We start from the raw sequence: 7,744 nt of genomic DNA on the forward strand, positions 1-7,744 counted from the left end.
GCACGCCTGCACTCCCAGGGGGATTCTCACACTGTCCCTCACCCCGACGGCTGCTCAGCCATGGCCCACGCAGTTTCATGGGCTGAGACAGACCCCGACCAGCCGTGAATACAAATTGCAAAAAACGGCAACAGATGAGACCCTGCCCTTCAATTATTTATAGCCTTAGCACATTACTGAAGATGAGGGCGGTGGCAGGAGGAAAGTGCAGCAACCTGTATGCTGAGAATAGCAATTAAATCTGGGTTCAATTGACACGCGGAAAAAATAACAGGTATGTGACTTTTGCTTTAAAAAGGGTGAAAAATCAGCCTGTCCCTGCTAGCTGTTGGACTGAGAGAGCGCGTCTTCACAGCAGAGGCTCTGCAGCAAGCACAGGTGGGAGCTGAGGCAGGGACACAGCTCTGCCGGGCATCTCTTCTCCACATCACAGGCTGTGAAAATCCAGCCTTTGGAGAGAGCTTAAAATCATGGCCACTGTTTCCTACCATGTGCCTGGATCCAGGGCTGAGAGCTGGGTTATTGATCCCTATTTTCCTACAGCACAGAACTGAAATAACAGCACCAGGCTCCTCTGGGTTGGCAGCGGGGAGGAGGGCAGTAGGTCTGGCTCGCTCGCTCACTCACGGGTCTGCTAACATGTCCAGAGACATCAGAGGGGTGAAGGGGAGGAGAGAGAAAAAGCAAAATCAAGGCATGATCCCCTGAGCATTAAACCATCAGCTGTAGGATCTGAGCCTAGACAGCTCTGGGGCAAGTTAAAAAATATTGCTGCCCTATAATAGATCAGTCATAAATACAGACTCTCCTCTGCCTCCTGTCGCTGCTCTGCCGGGAAACCCCTGACGCAACCCAGCCCTCACCCCCTGCTCACCAAGCCACTGTGCTGCTGAGTGCCAACCCCTCGTGCCCCACAGCCACTGCGGCTGGCTGCAGGGAGAGCTGGGAACAGGCAGCAGAGGAGAAAAGCGAGAGCAACAACAACAGGGTTTGCATTTGCTGGCACCTCGCGACCTGCCAGAGTGGTGAGAGCTTCTCTCCAGGGAGACAGGCGCGGAGACAGCAATTTATCAGTCTGGCTGCGGTGAAAGGCCAGCTAAATGTCCCTGGGTGAGGTTTGCCCGTCCCTGGCTGCATGTGAGTGTCAGGCATGAGCTGAGAGTTGGCTGCAGCAGTTCCCAACCTCAGACGGACCAGGGGGGACAGCCAGGACCTGCCTGGGACCCACAAGGAGAGAGCGCATCCTTCATCCCTCAGCTGCCTTCCCCAGGATGGGCTCGCTGTCCCCCTGCCAGCTGGGGGGGCTGGCCACTGCTCACCATCCCCAGGGGCTGAGCTGAGCTGTAGGGGCTTGCTCTGGGCTCCAAAAGTGCCAAGACCCACAAAAAGCAGCACTTTGAGGGCAGTTTGCTAAGAAACAAGTGGGAGATCAGCACAACTGCACATCGGAGAGGGGTATCCTGGCAGGAGCCCAAAAATGAGGCCATGGCTGAGAAGCCCCTGTATGCATGGGTATCTCTGAATAATGGGGAGGGGATGAAGGGGCTGCATGGTGGAGGGGACATGCACACACGGCACAAGGAGGCAGGCAGCGGCGGGGAGGAGACCAGGGAAAAAGCAGCATATGCATGCAAGGCCATGGGTGGGGGAGCACAGGGTGTGTGCAGAGGGCATTGCAGGGGGCGAGGGATGGCTCTGCCCTTATAAAAGAGCAGAGAGACCCAAGCAAGAAAATAAGGACCCCTGCAGAGATGTGGTCTCCACCAGAGTTGGCTTCCCAGGCGGAGGCAAGGGAGTTCCCCCTCAGCAGCTGGGTGGCTGGGGAGGCTGCAGACAGCCAGACATGATGACTGGGGCTAGGAAAACCTCAGCATGGAAAGAGAGCTACGGGCAATGGCAGCAAGAAACTTGGCCATGTCCCTGCTTCATGACATAACGCCAGCGGGGAGAGGGCGGGCTGCTCCCAGTGAGGGGAAAGCTGCACAGGAGGGAAGGGAGTTGGTCCAGGCTGCAGGATCAGCCTCCTCCTCCTCAGCAGAGCCACTCAGCCCCAGCCACCTCACGCAAGGAAAGACCTCCTCCAGAAAGATCCATTCAGATACAAGACCCTTTGGGTCCCAAGCACTCCCTCAGCCACTGTTCCCCTGCCAAAAACGCTCGGGACATTACTGATATTCACTCCAAGGGGGACAGGTCATGCTGGCTCTCCTTCCTGGGGAAGTCCCTGCTGGTGGCACCACGCTGGACCCCAGCCCTGCTGCTGTGGCACCAATGCCCCCCAGGCAGAGTTGGGGGCCAGGAGGGGTTTGAGGCCCCGCGCCTTTCATCGCATGGGCAACTCCAGTGCTCCAAGACTGGAAAATCACAGCAAGAGACCAGCTTATCCACAGACCAGGACCATATCCATGTAGGATACGGTTTGGGGGGGACCACACTACAAGGAGACAGCTGGGCACAGGGATGGGGGGAGGGCTTCCCCCATCTGGGGAGGGCTGGCCCGTCCCAGCGCTGGCGGGTCACTGGTCCCAGTGCTTCCCAGTGCAGTGCCAGAGATCTCGCAGCTCCATCTGCTGGCTCCATGGCCAGGGCTGTGGAGCAGGGAAGGTGCTGAGGAAGGGGGACAGTTGGTGGGATGAGCAGGACAGAGCACTTAAGAAACAAAATCTACATGGCCCCTGGATCACACAGGATTTTCTTGTTATTTTGGGTTTTTTTAACCAATAGCCTGCAGGTCGCATGTATGAAAATACGGGAGAATGTTACACCAGCAAAAAAAGCAAACCCACAGTGAGTAGCGTAAAAGGCCCTGCAGGACACAGCAGGGAGGAGAGCACCTGGGAAGCTTCATAGCCAGGGCTTGATGCTGTGCAAGCTGCGCCGGTAACACTGAGTTTGGTTAACACCTTTCCTTCAGCCCATCTTTCTTCCATTAAATCAGTCATGAAATCTTTTCTACCATGTCCATCTTCAGCATCAAATCATTTGCAAAGTCAGGAGGGGATGGATGCAGCTGCCTCAGTGGCTCTGCAGGTCTGGCCCTCATTGGACTCATTTGCCAGACGGCCTGAAAAACAGTTTCAGTACCCAGAGTAGTTTGGGGTTTGTTCACTTCAGCTCTGACTACTCCCAGTGAGCAGCAGATCCCCCAGTGTCTGTGTTTCTGCTCCTCGACCACCCAGGCAGTGTATGAACCCCAGAGAACATGGCAAAGAGTGAGTGACGCAGCTCAGTTCGGGGGGGTGTTAGAAACCCCCACCCCAGCAGCCGTCATCCCAGCGCAGTCAGGTGCCTGGTGCAACTAAAGCAGAGCAAGCCGGGAAGTTGATGGAGTTAATAAAAGTCATTTACCAACCAGGCGGCCCCGGCCAGCCTCTCTGTGAGAGGTATGTAATAAAAATGGAAAGTACGAGGGGGATGTCACAGGCACAACAGGGGGTGATGTCTCCTGAGTTGCTTCTAAACCCATCCAGGGCTTGGCGGTGGGCTGGTGACTGCACTCTCATCACTGGCACCCCGCTTCTCCAGGGGATGGCCACGTCTCTGGGCTTCTCCTGCTTCTCCTGCAGCCCCGTGGAGCTGGATTTCCCACAGCGTTCCTGGTGTCCCCTGTGCATTCCCTGATGCACCCCCAGGTGACAGACCTCGCAGTGCTCACTCTCGTGGGGCACGCTGTGCCCCCCCAGCCACAGCCTCCTGCAAGCAGGGGTGAACAACGTCCTTGCCGTAGCACTTCTGCCGGATACTGGTGACCAAATCCAACAGGATCCGCCGAGCACTCTCCTGGCTGAAAACTGGCTCTGCCCACACCCAGCACTGGTGGCACTGCTGCCTGAAGGTCCCCATCCTCGCCCGGCCCCCTGCCCCAGACTGGTCCAGGTGGACATGGAAGAGGATGACAGCCTGGGCTGAGCTCCACAAATGCTCACAGCAGGAGCACCCTGAGCGGGAGCACAGCACAGAAGCTGAGAGGAGAGCCCGAGCGGTAGGATGGAGGCTGCCAGAGGGAGAGGAGCACAGAGCTATGGGGCTGGCCACACCGTCACCCCACATCCGTGCTGCAGCAGTGAGACAGAAGCACCCAATGCCGCCCGCTTGCCCCATGGGCACGTGTGTCCAGGGTGGTGGGATGCTGGAAGGGATGGGGAGTGAGTGGATACCCATGGCACGGGCCATTTGGGCGCTCTCTGGCTTCCCCCCAGGCTTACTTATTACAGCCACACACCTGAATTTGGGTGCAACACCCACCATGCTGCATCCCCCTCCCTTTCTGGTGACGCTCCGGTAGGGAATCAGGCCCAGTCCCCGACCTCCTGTAAGGTGAAGCCAGAGGCTCCCAAAATCCACCTTGCCCTCTGGGTACTGGGGAAGGACTAAATCTACCCTCTTTTAGTTTAAAACCGTTACCCCTGGTCCTATCATTACACTCCCGGATAAAGAGTCCCCTTGCAAAAGCTCAGCACCCAGATGTTTCTGGAGGACGAAGCAATCTCTGGGCCCCTGGTGACACAAGGGACATCCACTGGTGCATGGGGCCAGGGCAGATGCTGCTGTACACAGCTCATAGGAGGCAGTGCCAGCCTCCACGGGCACTGGCTCCCCATGACTTTGCTGCAAAACTCCAGTTCTAGGTGCCCCTCAGCTGCTTTGGGTGCCCAGTTCCACCAAGGCCAAAGGCAAGAGAGCATTGTGATGTGTCTCCCTGGAAGCTAGGCCCAGCTGGTGGATAAAGGCGGATAACCCATCTTCCCTCCAAGCTGCTCACACGTACCTAGAAAAGGCTTTGGAGAAATTAAAAAGCACAAATCCTTGGGCTGAGGAGAAAGGGCTTGTTTTATTCTTGCAAGTACACTCATCCTTTGCATGGGGCAGCTGAGGGTCGTCCTCACGCAGAATATGTCCCATAAGAAAACATCAGACCCACCAGGCTCACTGAGGCTGTGGGACAAGGTGCCTGGCTGAGGCATCCCTGATGTGTCTCCATCCTACCACGAGCCGGGGAAGCCTCGCCATGCCACGAGCGAGGGCTGACCTCGGGCACCCAATTTTCCAGGCGCTCCATCAGCCCCCCCAGCCATCACTCCTATTCCTCTTTGCGAGCCCCAGCTCCCACTACTTCCTGGTGAAATAAAGCAGGACAAAGAGGAGCACTGCCAAAACACAGAGAAAAGAGCTGCCGATGCAGCAGCAGCGTTTCCAGCAGAAGTTGCTATCGAAGGGTGAGGGGTGGTGGGTTGGGGTTGCACAGGGCCTCATGCCCTGGCGTTTCAGGGTGCGATGGGTCCTGGCCTTGTCTGCATCCGTCAAGGGCTCCCAAGCATCCAGCGCCGGGGCCAGCCTCGACTCGCTGCAAACGCCGAGCTGGCAGCCCTCACAGCGGGCGCTGTCGTGCGGCCCCCCCACCCGCGCATCCACCACGACTTCCAGGAGGTCAGAGGGCTGGATGGGCAGGTGGTAGAAGTACTTGAGGATCTTTAGCACTAGGTTGTGCAGAAGCCTCTTCATGGTGTCCTGGCTGAATTTGGGCTCCTCCAGCCGGGGCTCGGGGCACCGCCTGCATGCCTGGCGAAAGACTCGCATCCACACCATGCCCCGGCCCCGGCTCCGGCACATGTGGAACAGGATATGCACTTTGGCTGAGGACCATTCATGAAAGCACCGGGAGCACTGAAACCTGCCAGAGCACAGAGGAGACCAGCTCATCCCGGGCTCCCTGTGCTGACCTGGCAGCTTCCCGTGCAGTCAGTACAGACCAGGGCAGCCAGGGCTGATGGATTAACTTCATTCATGCAAGCTTTACACCGAACTGTCTGCCCCCTAACAGCATGATGCCAGTCTGGGGAGTTCAACACAGATGTGAGCTCAGGGCTGGCGCCAGCACTAAAGAATTTAGGAGCCAGGCTGCCTTCTGGGACCACCCTCGTCCCCTTTCCTAGCCCATCCCAGCCCCACTGCCAGAAGCAGGGGTCCTTGGGGTGGGAAGCATCAGGCCCCAGGTCTATTTGAGGCTCCAGCCTCTCACCCATGCTGGCTCATCACAGCTCAGGGGAAAGCCAACATCAAGCCCAGGGCCGGGGAAGTAAAAAAAAAGAAGAAAAACAGAAGGAAGGTGTGGGTGGAGGCTGCAGAGCAGGTGAGGAGATATCTTGAGGAGTCAAAAGGTGTGTAACCCGCAGCTCTTCGTTTTGCATAATCTGCATGGGGGCTGGCAGCCAAGGTCTCCATTTGCTGCCACCCGGGCAGGGTGTCTGGTCGATGCCCAGGGTCCTGCCCGGGGTGGAAATTTTTGGGATGGGGCCTCTCATCAGCAATGCAGAGCCACAGCCTCTCTCTGCTCCAGGACCCCAAAGCCTGGTGCAGATGCAGGGACTGCTGAGGTATCGCCCCATGTCCCAGCAGACAGCGGCTCTCCCTCTCCTCATCCTCTGGGTGCAAACCCAGAAGATTTGGCTCTAGTGTGGTATAAGTACCCCTGCTCGCTGGAGGAGCTCTTTGTATCTTGACACCAACATGGAGAAACTCTGGCCAAATACCAGCTGCCCTTTGGCCCCATGGAGCTGCCACACTCCCCTCCCCTCCAATTACCATGATTTTTTTCCAGTTTGGCAATAACCCACCAAGCTTGGAAGAAAATGGGAAAACCCCTCCCAGCCTTACACGCCTCCAAACTGCCCCTTTCATGTCAAAAGCTGTTTCCTACAAGCAAACTTTGAGAAAGTGAAAGGTCCGCATTGCAGCCCATCGTTCCTGGTCCCGCTCTGACAGGGACCAAGCCAGCAGCCCCCTACCTCCCAAACACACGGCGCTGCACAAATTCCTTCCAGCCAGGCTTGAGGACATGCACCTGCAGGCTATCGTCCTCCTGAAGCATCCATGACTCTGTTAAGTGCATATCTGCAATCTTCGCTGCAAAAATGTCCTGCCAGGTCCCCATGGTCCCACCTGGAGCTGGGGAAGAGGCAGTGACCAGGGTTAAGCTTGCGGCTTCTGGGTGCTGATAAATGTGTGCAACTTTCTCTTCCCCAAACTCTTCCTCTTCGCACAATGTCTTTGTGCTTGGAGAGGGGAACCTTTGCTCCCGTGTTAGCAGCCCCACCCCATTCCGATCCCTGTGTCAACAGGCTCTGCTGGCGCTGCACCAGGTCCTGGCTGGGTGAAATGTCCCCCAAAGCAAGGACAAGGCGGGTTTCCCTAAGCCCCACACATGAACCCCCAACCCTGCTGAAGCCATGCTCTCGTGATGCTGCTCTGTCCGTAGGCTGAGAGGTTGGAAAAGCAACCCCCTGCCAGGCTGCCTGTGCCCATCACTGTCACAGCAGTGGGGGCGAACCGGCAGAGATTGTGCCCAGCGTAGGAATAATGGAAGCGAAACCCACTGAAAACACAGGACTCAGCAGCTGATAAAGCCCCAGGTAACCTTATCTCTCTCAATAGCTGCCACCAAGCACGGGCTGTTTTTAACAACTTTCAGCCAACTCAGGCAGAAAAAGGCCTGACATGAAACCGCAGGGTGGAAAGTTGGGGAGGATGGCACCACACGTAAAACCAAAAGGTGAGGTGTGCTCTGAGCTGAGAGCACCCAGCGAAGGTATAAACAGCAGGGCTGAGGCTGCCTGCAGCCCTCTGCCCCCCAGCTCACCCCTCTCCAGGTGCGCAGGTCCCCCAGGACATCCCATGGGGAGCAATGCAGGACAGGTTAGATAAGATGTCAAATGATAACTGGTCTTGAGTTAGAGGAAGATCTGCA

The sequence above is a fragment of the Aptenodytes patagonicus genome, chromosome 6 (assembly GCF_965638725.1).
Source record: "Aptenodytes patagonicus chromosome 6, bAptPat1.pri.cur, whole genome shotgun sequence".
Lineage (NCBI taxonomy): Eukaryota > Metazoa > Chordata > Aves > Sphenisciformes > Spheniscidae > Aptenodytes > Aptenodytes patagonicus.